Genomic DNA, 15,547 nt, shown 5'->3' with positions numbered 1-15,547 from the left:
CCTAATCCGATGAGACCGATGACCACGCTGTCTGGTCTCCATCCCCAAACAACCAAACCAACCAACCAAACTTTAAAGAAACTGGTTCACCCTGTTATTTCATCGTAATCATACACCTATATAGGGTTCCTTCGTGGTGTTTGATTAATCCGGGTATCCTGCTTCGCAGACGTATGAAGTGCCAAGTTAATATAAAGAGGCACCATTTAAATTGTTTTCGTGTTTTCTTAACTACTGCAAAGTATTATAGTAAAAGTTTGCTTAGGTAGTAGGTAGAGTGAAGCTAAGTTACTAGAGTCTGTTAAATGACTATGCAGAATTAGTTCAAAGAGTAATAGCTTTTGAAAGTAAATTCCAGTGAGAAAGAACTATTGTTGAAGTGAAATCTTCAGTATAAAAAGTATATGCTTTGGTATCTAAGTATTTAAGTATTTTCATTATGAAAAGTGCTTTCCTAAAGTGCCCCCTGGCCAATTTTTTTTAGATTCCACGAAGTTATATATTTCTCCTTTAAAAATGTAACGTAGAAGGGTGTAGTCCAACATTGTTTCAGTGCAATAATATTTATTTGAAGAACCAAACTAAACAGTAGCAAAAAAGTAGGCAAAATTCATACTTCTGCTTTTCCAAAACTTCACTGTTCCATTGTCTGGACAGGCTGCTGACCATCAGTACGTGTTGTAAACCAATAAATGAACTTGAAACTGAGTTGTCCTAGCTTCAGCACAATGTTATTCATGCTGCGTTTCTATCTAACCGCTGGGCAAGATCTTAGGAAAAGAAGTCTGATTTACTTATCCATTAGACACAACACACCGTCAAATCCTGTAAGAAGCGTAGCCCTATTGATTAGCTTTTCCTACAAACAGGACTATCCTCTCAGAGTGTACATTATTTGGAAACTAACTAAATTTCAGTAAGATGGTTATACACGGCAACAGAGAGACAGGGTTTCTGTTATTTAGGTAAAAACATACTAAATCACAATGGTAGTGGCAGGGTTATAAAGAGAACCCATTCTTGATCCCGCAGCCATACGTATGCATATTGTTGGTTTGATGCAGCTCTCCATGCTTCTCTATCCTGTGCAAGCTTCTTCAAATGAAATAAATTCTGAGATCGGAAGCAGTTAGGTACTGAAGTGATTTCAATGGCGGCAAGCGAAAATTTGTCCCTCACCGAGACTGGAACCCGAATTTCTCGCTTTACGCGCGAGCGTGAATAGGGAAAGCCGGGTTCGAGTCCCGGTCTGGCATAGATTTTCATTTGTCGCCATTGAATTCACTTCAGTACCTGACTGCGGCCGATGTCAGAATTTGTTTCATTTCGTCGCGTTATCTTTGTGGTGTTCAGTCCAGAGACAGGTTTGGTGCACCTCTCCACACTGGTCCATCCCGCGCAAGCTGCTTCTCTACGTAACCACTGCAATCTACATCGATTTTCAGCAGCTTACGTTATTCACGCATAGGTCTCCTTCAGCATATGACATAGGTGACAATAACGCTTTTCAACATATCATGCGAGAGAACTGAGTAGGAGTGTTTCCACAAACTAGTGGTCTCAGTCAGTTTTTATCACTGGCTATTTCATTACTTCTTACAAAATTTAGCATTCAGACGTTTTTGGTGCAGCAGTAAAGATACTGCTTCAGGGATACACGAAGATAATGCTTTGGCTTTTGCTGCGTCGTAGCTTCTGACGTAATCATCGAATGGAAATCCCGCTTCCTGAACAGACAAATTGGTCTTAAGTAAGTGCGTGTTTACCGCTTCTAAAGAAACCACAACTAGCCGCACGGCTTCATGCCAGATGGGCGTGATGATGTATCTCACGGAAAGGTCGCGCGTGAAGCGTAGTTCACTGCTTACCGAATGGCTGTCGGTGAAGACGGTGACTCGCGTGATCCCACAATTAGACACTCATTTTTCCACGGTGTAGTGGAAGAGTTTCAGGTTTTCCGGTTGCATTCTCGTTGTCAACACTGCGGTGAGCTTGCGGGCATTATCCACCAGGGAAATGTCGAATCGCGGGAGCAAACACGTGTGGCCCCAAGATCAGCTCGCACTGCTGCAATTTGGTTGGTTGGTTGGTCGGTTGTAGGAACTAAAGGGACCAAACTGCGACGTCAACAATCCCTTCAGTCCATGTGTATCTAACCAGGAATAATCGTGAGAAGAAGGATACAAAAGACAAATACTGGGAAGCTCGACTGTAAGCAAGATACAATACGGCAGAGATAAAATGAAGGAGAAGCAGATGGGGAGCGCGAAGTGTAGCGTGGGCGCGCCGCTCTGTCCAGAATGGAGCTGGAGGCCTCTGGAGGATGAAATGCCGTGGGAAGCGCAGCCTCCGCATCCCGCCAGCACCACCTCGCCGTCCGTTACCCCAGGAAAACGAGCAGCACTGTCAAACTGATGAAATTTTCGGAACATTAAAAACGCCACAGAATAAGGAAGATAAAAAGGTGGGAAAGGTAGGGACCCGGCCAGACTGCCGAGCAGGGGCCGTCCCGGGTCCCCTGGGCCAGAGCAGGCGAGCGGCGAGCGGTTCCCCTCCAACCGCGCAGGCGGTCAGTGAGTAGAAAACACCTTTCCAGGTGAAACAAAAAACAAAGAGCCACTTTGGCGTCGTCAGCTAGCGCCAGAGGTAGCGTGTCAGGAAGGTTAAGATATCGCCGCAAAGAAGCGAAATTTGGGAAGTCTAGCAGGATGTGGGCCGCCGCCATGCGGGCACTAATCGGCAATAAGGTGTAGGTAGACCTACATCTACATCTACATCTACATTTATACTCCGCAAGCCACCCAACGGTGTGTGGCGGAGGGCACTTTATGTGCCACTGTCATTACCTCCCTTTCCTGTTCCAGTCGCGTATGGTTCGCGGGAAGAACGACTGTCTGAAAGCCACCGTGCGCGCTCGAATCTCTCTAATTTTACATTCGTGATCTCCTCGGGAGGTATAAGTAGGGGGAAGCAATATATTCGATACCTCATCCAGAAACGCACCCTCTCGAAACCCGGACAGCAAGCTACACCGCGATGCAGAGCGCCTCTCTTGCAGAGTCTGCCACTTGAGTTTGCTAAACATCTCCGTAACGCTATCTAGGTTACCAAATAACCCTGTGACGAAACGCGCTGCTCTTCTTTGGATCTTCTCTATCTCCTCCGTCAACCTGACATGGTACGGATCCCACACTGATGATCAACACTGAAGTATAGGTCGAACGAGTGTTTTGTAAGCCACCTCCTTTGTTGATGGACTACATTTTCTAAGGACTCTCCCAATGAATCTCAACCTGGTACCCGCCTTACCAACAATTAATTTTATATGATCATTCCACTTCAAATCGTTCCGCACGCATACTCCCAGATATTTTACAGAAGTAACTGCTACCAGGGTTTGTTCCGCTATCATATAATAAAGGATCCTTCTTTCTATGTACACCTGTACCATCGACTGCACAGTGTCCAGCGCAGCGCCGCGACACGGCATCAAGAAGGCGCTGCTGACCCGCGCGCCAGTGGAAAGACCGGGCAGCGCCACGCCTCCAGGGAAACTAGCTGTGCGCCCTCTGTGGACGCTGACTCGACTGGTCGGGACCAGTTTGTCGCAGACATCGACAACATCAGTACTGAGTAATAGGAAGACCATACTTAGCCTGCGTTCTGCTAGTTGTAATAGAGAGTAAATGCAATTGCGTGTAGGAGTCACAGGAAACCACTTCATAATGAGAAGTTCGGTTATGTTTCTTTCCTTCTTAGAAATAAAGAATTTTATTAATTTGAAAGTGTTATTTACAGATCATTTTGTATTCCTGCCACTGGCTATCGCAACTTCTCACCTTCCTTGTTTGTGGCGGTGCTGTCTCCCAAGCCAGCCGCCACAAGTTCCTCACATCGGAGATTGTGCTGCCGCTAACCCGTGCATCGGTTGGTGAACACACTATATTTGCAATGGCTGCACAGGTCAGCATACTAATATTGGCGACTGTATCACACTACAGTCAACGCAGGATTCTGCCATCTGAGATCGCAGCAAGCCCATGAACGCATCTTACAGTTTTTCGTCGGACCCAAACCGTTGGGAACCAAGCTAAGTTTTGCACGTACACGAAACCGCGAAAATCACCTGGAGCGAAATCTGGACTGAAGGGCGTATTTTCAAAGACATCCCACATTAACTAACGTTATAATTCTTGTGTTTGCCAGGGAAACCGTGGCCGAATAATTCCGTGGAAAAAACTTGTGAAATATTCGTAGTCAAGAGGCCGTGTCTCTTCTTCTTAACAGCTCCCGCCTGTTTTCTTGTCGTATTTTGCTGGAAGACGCTACTGCGCTTTATTTGGTTGCTTCGGCGAGGCGGTGTGACTCACCACGGTTGACTGCTGTTTTGCCTCCTTGTTAGCACACGAACCCCTTGCTTCGTCACTAGTTCCGGTCATTGGCATGACGTTTTTTTCTTTCCTCATAATGACGAAAAAGAAAACCCAAAGAAGGCGTCAGCGTTGATTTTCTTGATTCTCAGAAACAGTTCTGAAACCCAAGGAGCAACTAAATTGTGTCCTGTGTTTCCTAACATTCAAAATACTCAGAAATACCTTCGCAAAGACAAATTTTATCACCAATATTCTGCACCCAGTCCGTTACTGCCTTCAAACCGACGGCGACTTTTGCCCGACACGTCACCAAATTCTAGTCTAACAGATATGAACGACGGGCAATGCCGTGATACGGCGGAGCAAGTCCACGCTCTACTACTAAATAAGTTCAATAAATAAATAATGCAACACATTTTTTTCTGAAAGCTGTTTTTTTTAAGGATTCTGATACACCATATTATTCCCCACTCTTACGGCTACAACACCCAATTTTTCAACGTAATTACCGTTCAATGTGATGGCCATACGCCACCTTACTTGGAGGGCATGTATCAATAACCCATGTATCAATAACCTCTTCATTATCTATGTACCGCTTCCCGTACAGTGTATCCTTCGTGGGTCAAACCAATGGAAGTCGGAAGGTGCGAGATTTGGGCTGCAGGGTGGATACCCCAACAGGTGGAGAGAGTGTTAGCACTGCCAACAGAGACGTCTAGCTGTGCAGCGAGGTTATTGTTTGTGACCCGTCGACCACCTCGAACGGGAGTATCCGCATGTTCCAACATTCAGGAGTCGCAGCTGTAGGCGGCCGGCACGCGGAAGATCGGACGGGTTTGCGTGACGTTGCTGCAGTGGTGACAAGTCAATTTCCCAACGACTCACCGTGCTTTTGTTCACGACCAGGTCTCCGCAGACATTCTAAAAATGGCTCTGAGCACTATGGGACTTAACTGCTGAGGTCATCAGTCCCCTAGAACTTAGAACTACTTAAACCTAACTAACCTAAGGACATCACACACATCCATGCCCGAGGCAGGATTCGAACCTGCTACTGTAGCGGTCGCGCGGTCCCAGACTGTAGCGCCTAGAACCGCTCGGCCACCCCGGCCGGCGCAGACATTCTGCAAACTGCTCTGAATATATGCGATTGTCTGGTTCCACCAAATGAAACTTAGCGCTCTCCTTGGAAACCATCTCCTTACAGAGGGCATTTTGAAGGCTGGGTAAAGCGCCTCCAACTATGGGAACCTCATGAAACTATAGGGGCTAAATATTCCACGATGTTCCACAGCAAATGCCTTTTTTTTTTTTTTTTTTTTTTTTTTTTTTTTAAACCGAATGGCCGTGAAAAAATTTATTGCATTCTTTACTTAATGCCCCCTCGTATAATCACTATATCCCAACCTTATTTTTTGAACGAATGTTAGACCACTGCGCCGTGGGTCGTCCGACTGTTCGCTTCAAGCGGAAACGAAGCCAGACAACACACTACGCGCCACTGTACACATTGTTAGCAACTGCATTACTGTCCCAAACTTGACGAAAGGAACTTTCGCGTAAAGTATCACTGCCAAGTAACACAGTTCGATGAAGTTTGAACCATAAACAGGAAGGAAAGGTGTATCCAGAATGAAATTTTTACTCTGCAGCGGAGTGTGTGCTGAATTGAAACTTCCTGGTAGATTAAAACTGTCTGCTCGACCGAGACACGAACTCGGGAGCTTTGCCTTTCGCGGGCAAGACCTCTACCAACTGAGCTACCCAAGCACGACTCACGACCCGTCCTCACAATTGTACTTCCGCTAGTACCTCGTCTCCTACCTTCCAAACTTCACAGAAGTTCTCCAGAAGCTTCGCAGGAGAACTTCAGTGAAGTTTGGAAGGTAGGAGACGAGGTACTGGCGGAAGTGAGTCGTGCTTGGGTAGCTCAGTTGGTAGAGCACACAGTTTTAATCTGCCAGGAAGTTTCAGGAATGGCGTAGTCTAGTACAGAAAGTAATTAAAAGAAGTGCGCAATGGGACGAACAGAAATGTCATTTTTATTCAGAAACAATAATTATACTGAACTCATCGCACGTTATCGTGATTCAGATTACAAAAGGTGGGACGCGATTCTTAATAGGGTGTGTGATCACATGCTCTGCACCGAGCTCCCACACTGACCACAAGGATGATGAGGAATTATAGGAGTGCGGACGACAAATGCTGGATGGTCGCTGGTGCACGTGGACATGCTATAATACGTCTCCCCAACGCACCCCACTCGTCCTCGATAGGACTTACGTCGGACGAGCGGGCAGGCCAGTGCATTCGGTAAACATTCTCTCGTTGCTTGAGCGCCTCCACTTGCGACGCGGCAGCGCACTCTCATCCATAAACACGGGGCCACGGAGGACTGCACCCCTGAAAAGGCGCACGTAGAGAAGAAGTAGAGCGTCACAGTAAAGCTGACCACTGAGTGTACTGTGTTCAGAGTTTTGGGTATCAGTACGCCCATGCATTTTAAGCCTTTCCACACCGTAACACCTGGCCACCAGATGACCATATCTGACAGTGGTCCTGGGTGCATACGCGTAGTGCACCCAGTAACACTGTCCAATAGCATCGTTTTGGTGGTGCGGGTGCTGTTGCGTGGGGAGCCCTAATGCTGCACGGACGTACTGAAGCCCCAGTGTTTGAACACAGGACACCCACCCACCAACGGCACTGAGCTACTATATTGGTTCCCCATGTCTAATCTTCCTTTCCTTCCATTCCATTTAATTTTGTTTCACACTCACCAGAAACAACACGTTATTGAACACATACCGTCATTACTTTTATTCCCACCGCGCAGGTACACGCTCTGCACACACTTGTGATGTAAACAGAAGAAAAAGCCAATCACATTAATCATCTTGTCGAAATAGGAGACTCCTGTTGCTGCTTTTTCGTGTATGATAATTTTTTTCCTGGTTTTAAATGTTGCCCGAACGCATTTCTTCACTTGTGTATCATCCACAGACTGTCTCGTTTTTCTGTGCAAAATGCTCGGTAAAGAAAAAAAAATGTTCTGCAGAAGGCGGAGATTTATAAACCCTTATGGAAACCACATTTTGTGTAACCTCGAGCAGGACACAAACTGTCGTGTCACATATTGTTACCAACTCCGGTATAAAATACTTTACTAAAAACTTCGGATTCGCCTTTTGTTTCTCCTCCGTAATCCGACCGACGCACCGAGCAAATGAACGGAATTTCTACGACTGTCTCATGTCGCAGATACGCATATTCATTAACATGCCGATAACACAGGAAGATCCACAGGAAGATCCACAGAATGTCTGTACATCGATTGCTGACTCGACATATACTACTAGGGCCGCGCGCGGTAGCCGTGCGGTCTTAGGGCGTCTTGTCACGGTCTGGGCGGCTCCCCCGTCGGAGGTTCGAGTTCTCCCTCGGGGATGTGTGTGTGTGTGTGTGTGTGTGTGTGTGTGTTGTCCTTATCGTAAATTAGTCTAAGATTAAGAAGTGCGTAAGCTTAGGGACCGATGACCTTAGCAGTTTGGTCCCATAAGACCTTACCACAAATTTCCAATACTGTTAGGTCTCCAACTTAGCTTCCACAGTTTTAGAAAAGATGGCAGTAGCGGCAAATGGTGCGGCAGGTGGTAGAGCGTCCCATACAATAATTTCAAGCATTTGTAAGCATAACACAGTCAAAATATTATTCGATTTGTGATTGCATAGCAATGTGATTCTCGACTGAATACGCCGGCTCAAGAGCCCACATTTCGTCATTTTCGGGAAGTTTTAATTTTCTGCTTTCACATGAAGATATTTGCAGCTGACACTCATAAAATGCTGGGTAAGACTTATGCTGAAACACCTTTTAATGAAAGAACGTGCAGAGAATGGTTCCACCGCTTCAAGAACAGTGGCTTTGATGTTGTCAAAGACAGGAATGGCGATGCAAGAGAGAAGGTTTTCGAAGCTACTGAAACCCAAGGAAACAATCACAGGAGAAATTGGAAATTTGTGGTAAGGTCTTATGGGACCAAACTGCTGAGGTCGACCGTCCCTAAGCCCACACACTACTTAATCTAACTTAAACTAACTCATGCTAAGGACAACACACACACCCACGCCCCAAGGAGGACTCGAACCTCCGATGGGGGAGCAGCAGGGACTGTGACAAGGCGCCCGGGACCGTGACAAGGCGCCTTAAACCGTGCGGCCACCACGCGCGGCAATCACAGGAGATCGATATCCAAAGCAATCGATGCGCCTGAGCCGGCAGCTGAAAGACAAACGGACAGAATACAGTGATAAACATGAAAAGCTGATTTCTCAATGTTCGAACCACATCGCAAATTCTCCAGACGGTGCTGCCTCTGAGTATTACCTTTTTCGATCAGTGCCATACGGCCTGGGTGACCAGAACTTGGGTGACCAGAACTTCCAGTCATATGAACAAGTGTGAAATTATATCGATTCATGGATCTCCTCAAAAGACGGCGAGTTCTTCGGCCGCGGGATTCGTATGGTCACCGAAAGATGGCTGAATGTAGTGGCCAGACATCGCAAACACTTTGAAACTTTAATTTGTTGTAATTTTCACACTAACGCCTCAAACTTTGAGAAAAACTGCAGAAACTAAGTTGTAAGTCTAATACATGGGAAAACACACATAAGAATAAAATGTTAAATGATTTATTCTCAAAGTACACAAGACGCTCTAGAACTGTAATTAACGACAAATTGAAAGGAGTGAATCGTGGCTTGAAGTTGGCTCCACGTCTGACCTGCGAAGATGTGTTTCCCCTGATGCCGTGTAAACACTGCCGTTCAGTGGAACTACGTGAAGCACTGCGAGTCAGAACCCGTTTTTCGGGCTTATGAAACTGCTAACTCTCGGCAAGAAAAGAACCACCGGAATCCGTAAGTTGGGTGGAGGTGGGACGTGGTAATTGCTGGCAAGCTGCGCTGGGGAATGCCGCAGTTCTTGCTTGCAGGCCGTATTTGACACAAAAGGTCATTTTCCCGGCAGCTGTGGGCGCCACGCCACCGCAAAATCTGAACACAGCTCGCTAAACTTAACAATTCACCTCCCTATTCCTTTTCGACCTGGAAAAAGCGTTCGACAATATAAAATGGTGCAAGCTGTTCGAGATTATGAAAAAAGCAGGGGTAAGCTATAGGGAGAGACGGGTCATATACAATATGTACAACAGCCAACAGGGAATAATAAGAGTGGACGATCAAGAACGAAGTGCTCGTATTAAGAAGGGTGTAAGACAAGGCTGTAGCCTTTCGCCCCTACTCTTCAATCTGTACATCGAGGAAGCAATGATGGAAATAAAAGAAAGGTTCAGGAGTGGAATTAAAATACAAGGTGAAAGGATATCAATGATACGATTCGCTGATGACATTGCTATCCTGAGTGAAAGTGAAGAAGAATTAAATGATATGCTGAACGGAATGAACAGTCTAATGAGTACACAGTGTGGTTTGAGAGTAAATCGGAGAAAGACGAAGGTAATGAGAAGTAGTAGAAATGAGAACAGCGAGAAACTTAACATCAGGGTTGATGGTCACAAAGTCAATGAAGTTAAGGAATTCTGCTACCTAGGCAGTAAAATAACCACTGACGGACGGAGCAAGGAGGACATCAAAAGCACACTCGCTATGGCAAAAAAGGCATTTCTGGGCAAGACAAGTCTACTAATATCAAATACCGGCCTTAATTTGAGGAAGAAATTTCTGTGGATGTACGTCTGGAGTACAGGATTGTATGGTAGTGAAACATGGACTGTGGGAAAACCGGAACAGAAGAGAATTGAAGCATTTGAGATGTGGTGCTACAGACGAATGTTGAAAATTAGGTGGACTGATAAGGTAAGGAATGAGGAGGTTCTACGCAGAATCGGAGAGGAAAGGAATTCGTGGCGGGCCGCATCAAACCAGTCAGTAGACTGATGACAAAAAAAATTGCTTTTCTTACCTACACTACGTGATCAAAAGTATCCGAACACGTGGCTGAAAAAGGCTTACAAGTCCGTGGCGCGTTCCATCGGTAATGCTGGAATTCAGAATGGTGTTGGCCCACCCTTAGCCTCGATGACAGCTCCGACTCTCGCTGGCATACGTCCAAGTCAGGTGCTGGAAGGTTTCTTGAGGAATGGCAGCCCATTCTTCACAGAGTGCTGCACTGAGGAGAGGTATCGAAGCCGGTCGGTGGGACCTGGCACGAAGTCGGCGTTCCAAAACATCCCAAAGGTGCTCTATAGGATTCGCGTCAGAACTCTATCCAGGCCAGTCCATTACAGGAATGTTATTGTCGTGTAACCACTCCGCCACAGGCCGCGCATTATGAACAAGTGCTCGATAGTGATGAAAGATGGCAATCACCATCCCTGAATCGCTCTTCAACCCTGGGAAGCAAGGAGGGGCTTAAAACACCAATGTAGGCCTGTGCTGTGATAGTGCCACGCAAGACAACAGGGTGTGCAAGCCCCCTCCATGAAAAACATGACCACACCATAACATCACCGCCTCCGAATTTTACTGTTGGCACTACACACGCTGGCAGATGACGTTCACCGGTCATTCGCCATACCTACACTCTGCTATCGGATCCCCACATTGTATACCGTAATTCGTTACTCCGCACAACATTTTTACACTGTTCAATCGTCCAATGTTACGATCCTTACACCATTTTGGCATTTACCGGCGTGATGTGTGACTTATGAGCAGCCGCTCGACCATGAAATCCAAGTTTTCTCACCTCCCGCCTAACCGTTATAGTACTTGCAGTGGATCCTGATGAAGTTTCGAATTCCTGTGTGATGGTCTGGATAGACGTCTGCCTATTACACATTACGATCCTCTTCAAATGTCGGCGGTCTCTGTCAGTCAACAGACGAGGTCGGCCTGTACGCTTTTGTGCTGTACGTGTCCCTTCACGTTTCCACTTCACTATCTCATCGGAAACAGAGGACCTAGGGATGTTTAGGAATGTGGAAATCTCGCGTACAGATGTATGACAGAAGTGACACCCAATCCACCTGACCACTTCCGAAGTGCGTGAGTTCCGCGGAGCGCCCCATTCTGCTCCCTCACGATTGACTACTGATGTCGCTGATGTGGAGTACCTGGCAGTAGGTGGCAGCACAGTGCACCTAATATGAAAAACGTATGTTTTTGTGAGTGTTCGGATACTTTTGATCACATAGTGTATCTACTGCTTCGTTAGTACCTTGACGCTGTTATATTGTCTCTGAATTTATTGTCTCTGAATTCTTAATCGTGTTTTTAGGATGGTTAAATTAGTACTGGGTTCACGAATAATTGAAGTATACGTACTCTTATTAGTACTGCGTTATTCTATGCTTCATGAGTCACAAAACTGCATTATATTTAACTCTAGGGCACTGCAGTGGGGAAAATGTTACACTGCTACTAAACCATCGAAAATTTTACTACGACCAATATTATTCACACAAGGTCGAAATTTATAGGTTATACACTCGTTAATTACAATTATTAGGCTTCCAATTACATGTTACAAACTAAATAAGTACAAAATGTCTTGTTTTATACCCTGTAATGAAAATTTTACTGCTCAAAATGTTAATGGAAAAGAAGTGACAATGTATGCTATTCAGTAGGTACAAGCTGTTATGATTATTGTAACTCCACGGTATCCTACAGACATAACCAGTAGATCTTCTGCTTTAGACACTGAGACACTGTTACTACTATGTAAGCAAGACCTAGCTCAGTATTCTGGACAATTTGCTCTTGAAGAGCGGTTACAAAATGTCTTCCTTCCTAATTTGTTGGAAGAATAAAACTTTTCTCCCTAAAGGTTGTTGTAGGTTTTGGTGCTGCGGTTCAGGTGAAGTTCCACAAGTGAACCACTCACTATGTTGTTGTGAAAATCAGATACGGCGCCATTCACGCTGTGATAATTTCAGTAGCAAAAGACTAAATTAGCACTGAAGAAGGCCAATGTGATGTAAACTAAACAATTGTAAATGCTTGATATTTCACCTAAGATGCTACACTAAGATAATTTCTAAGCAATAAAACAGATATGAGGGCTATTAGAAAACAGAAAAACTGTTACTAAACATTACAAGTATTTACAACATGAGCACTACTGTCGGCAAACTCCTGGAGTCAGGTAATAAATAATTCAACCACTCCTACGGATAACGTTTGTCTTGAAGGTACGCAAGAACATGTGTCGTTCGCGTGTCCCAGACTGGCATGAACTGCGAACAGATACCAGCTGCAATCGTATATTTTACGAGGGTTCAGTAATCACGGATTAATTTAGTGGCTCTCTATCAGTGAGGACCAGGTTTCCATTCGGTTGAAGCATGGCCGCAATTTACAGTTCTACCTGTTAATCCGGTTTGTGGGGTTAGATTGTCACTACCGACCGTACGCATCTCTAACACAACTGTGACCCCATTCTGAGAAACTTTTTTCCGTTTCCCACCCGTACGCATCGAACTCTAAACAACATAAATAAAACCTTAGAGCCGGCTGCGGTGGCCGAGCGGTTCTAGGCGCTTCAGTCCGGAACCGCGCGATTGCTACGGTCGCAGGTTCGAATTCTGCCTCGGGCATGGATGTGTGTGATGTCCTTAGGTTAGTTAGGTGTAAGTAGTTGTAAGTTCTAGGGGACTGATGATCGCAGATGTTAAGTCCCATAGTGCTCAGAGCTATTCGAAAGTTCAGAAGTAATATAGGTCGATGGGGACAGTAATCTGTGTAGGTAATATTACAGGACACTGCAGCCAGTATCTATTTATATATGCTCCTGATTTTAAGGTTTTTCTCTGTCAGCGACAACGCTGCGCCACCGCCTTCAATATTTCTCCAATTGTCATAATGGTACTGTTAATACGAATTGTCACTGCTTAGCGAGCAGTTCGAGACAGTTTGTGCAATAATCCAAAAATACACGTGTAACAGAATACACCACAGCTGGGCTTATAGCCAAAGGGCAGAGCACCGGGCTCGGGGCACTGACGGCCGCCAGTCAACAATGGGTGTGTTCAGTATACCCCGTGTCGTCAGACTTCCGCGTCTCAACTCGCTGGGAGGTTTTTTTGTTTTTTTTGTTTTTTATTTTTTTATTTATTGGCTATCGGACGCGCCCATACAGCCATCTCGACAGTGGATATGTTATACTACAGTTTGTTTTGTCAATTCGGAGTATTGGTTCAAATGGCTCTGAGCACTATGGGACTTAACATCTATGGCCATCAGTTCCCTAGAACTTAGAGCTACTTAAACCTAACTAACCTAAGGACATCACACAGCACCCAGTCATCACGAGGCAGAGAAAATCCCTGACTCCGCCGGGAATCGAACCCGGGAACTCGGGCGCTGGAAGCGAGAACGCTACCGCACGACCACGAGCCGCGGACAATTCGGAGTATTCATTAGTTTGAATCTTACATTGGTAATAAGTTACATGGGCTTAACAAAGAACATATTCCGACAGAGAACGAATTTTACATGCACAGTACGCCGTAATGACTGACATTCATGCAAGTAAGCCCGCGACTTGAACAACTTACAGGAAGCTTCTGCGGCTTGACCGCCTACCGCATGACAACAGATGCCCCACGATCAGCGACGCCGTTCCAGACCTTCCCGAGTGACACAGAGATGCAGTGTCTTCCCAGCAGCTGCAGTAAAGCCCCGGCCCAGCCGAGTGGGGCGGGCACCGGCGGGGCGGTGTTGCAGCGGCCGTCGCGTGTTGGTCGTCAGTGCGTGACCTCGTGACCTGCTGACGCAGTCACGAAGCCAACGCCGCCACCGCTGTCCACTGCCTGACCACCCAGTCCGAGGCGTCACCATTCTGCCGCCGCCGAGGCTCGAACCGTGTACCCACTAGCCCCGCGGCCCTCTCGTCCGCCGCTGCTTGACGCAGTGCCACAACCTGTGGTCCAGGGACAGCTGGTGGTAGGGTTCGAGTGTGTCGCAGACCCCACAAACCTACGGACGCAAGGTGTCATCGAGGCACGGTGCAAGCTCGCAGTGGCTCTATAATTGTGTGGGCTGTGTTTACTTGGAATAGACTCGCTCCTCTGGTCCAATTGAACCGATCATTGACTGGAAATGGTAATGTTCACCTACTTGCAGGCCATCTGCAGCCATTAATGGTCTTCGTGACCCTAAACAACGGTGGAGTTGAGAATGAGATTTTCACTCTGCAGCGGAGTGTGCGCCGATATGAAACTTCCTGGCAGATTAAAACTGTGTGCCGGACCGAGACTCGAACTCGGGACCTTTGCCTTTCGCGGGCAAGTGCTCTACCATCTGAGCTACCCAAGCACGACTCACGCCCGGTCCTCACAGCTTTACCTCTGCCAGTATCTCGTCTCCTACCTTCCAAACTTTACAGAAGCTCTCCTGCTGTGGCTAAGCCATGTCTCCGCAGTATCCTTTCTTTCAGGAGTGCTAGTTCTGCAAGGTTCGCAGGAGAGGTTCTGTGAAGTTTTGAAGGTAGGAGACGAGGTACTGGCAGAAGTAAAGCTGTGAGTACCGGGTGTGAGTCGTGCTTCGGTAGCTCAGATGGTAGGGCACTTGCCCGCGAAAGGCAAAGGCCCCGAGTTCGAGTCTCGGTCGGGCACACAGTTTTAATCTGCCAGGAAGTTTCAACGATGGAATTGTTATGGAGGACAATGCCTCATGTCGCCGGGCCACAGTTGTTCGCGATTGGTTTGAAGAACGTTGCGGATGATTCCAGCAAGTGATCTGGCCACCGCCCGACATGAATCCCATCGAACACTTAGGGGACGTAATCGAGAGGTCAGTCCGTGCACACCACTCTGCACCGGCAACACTTTCTCAATTATGGACGGCTATAGACGCAGCACGGCTCAGTATTTGTGCAGGGACTTCCAACGACTTCTTGTGGCTGCTGCACTACGCCGGCTAAAAGGAGGACCGACACGGTATTAGTAGCCATCCCGTGACTTTTGTCACCTCGGTGTGCGACGACGTATTAGACTGGGCAAGTCGAAATCCCTCACAGGTATTCGACTTTATAAAAGAAAACGTAACAATATTTATTTTCAGTTATTTCTAAGAGATGCCTCAATCCTTTAATTATAATTCATTACCGCTGTGATGAATTGGTACAATTTGTTTCTTTG

This window comes from Schistocerca americana, chromosome 8, assembly GCF_021461395.2.
Source record: "Schistocerca americana isolate TAMUIC-IGC-003095 chromosome 8, iqSchAmer2.1, whole genome shotgun sequence".
NCBI classification, from domain to species: domain Eukaryota; kingdom Metazoa; phylum Arthropoda; class Insecta; order Orthoptera; family Acrididae; genus Schistocerca; species Schistocerca americana.
This window is presented reverse-complemented; position numbering follows the sequence as displayed.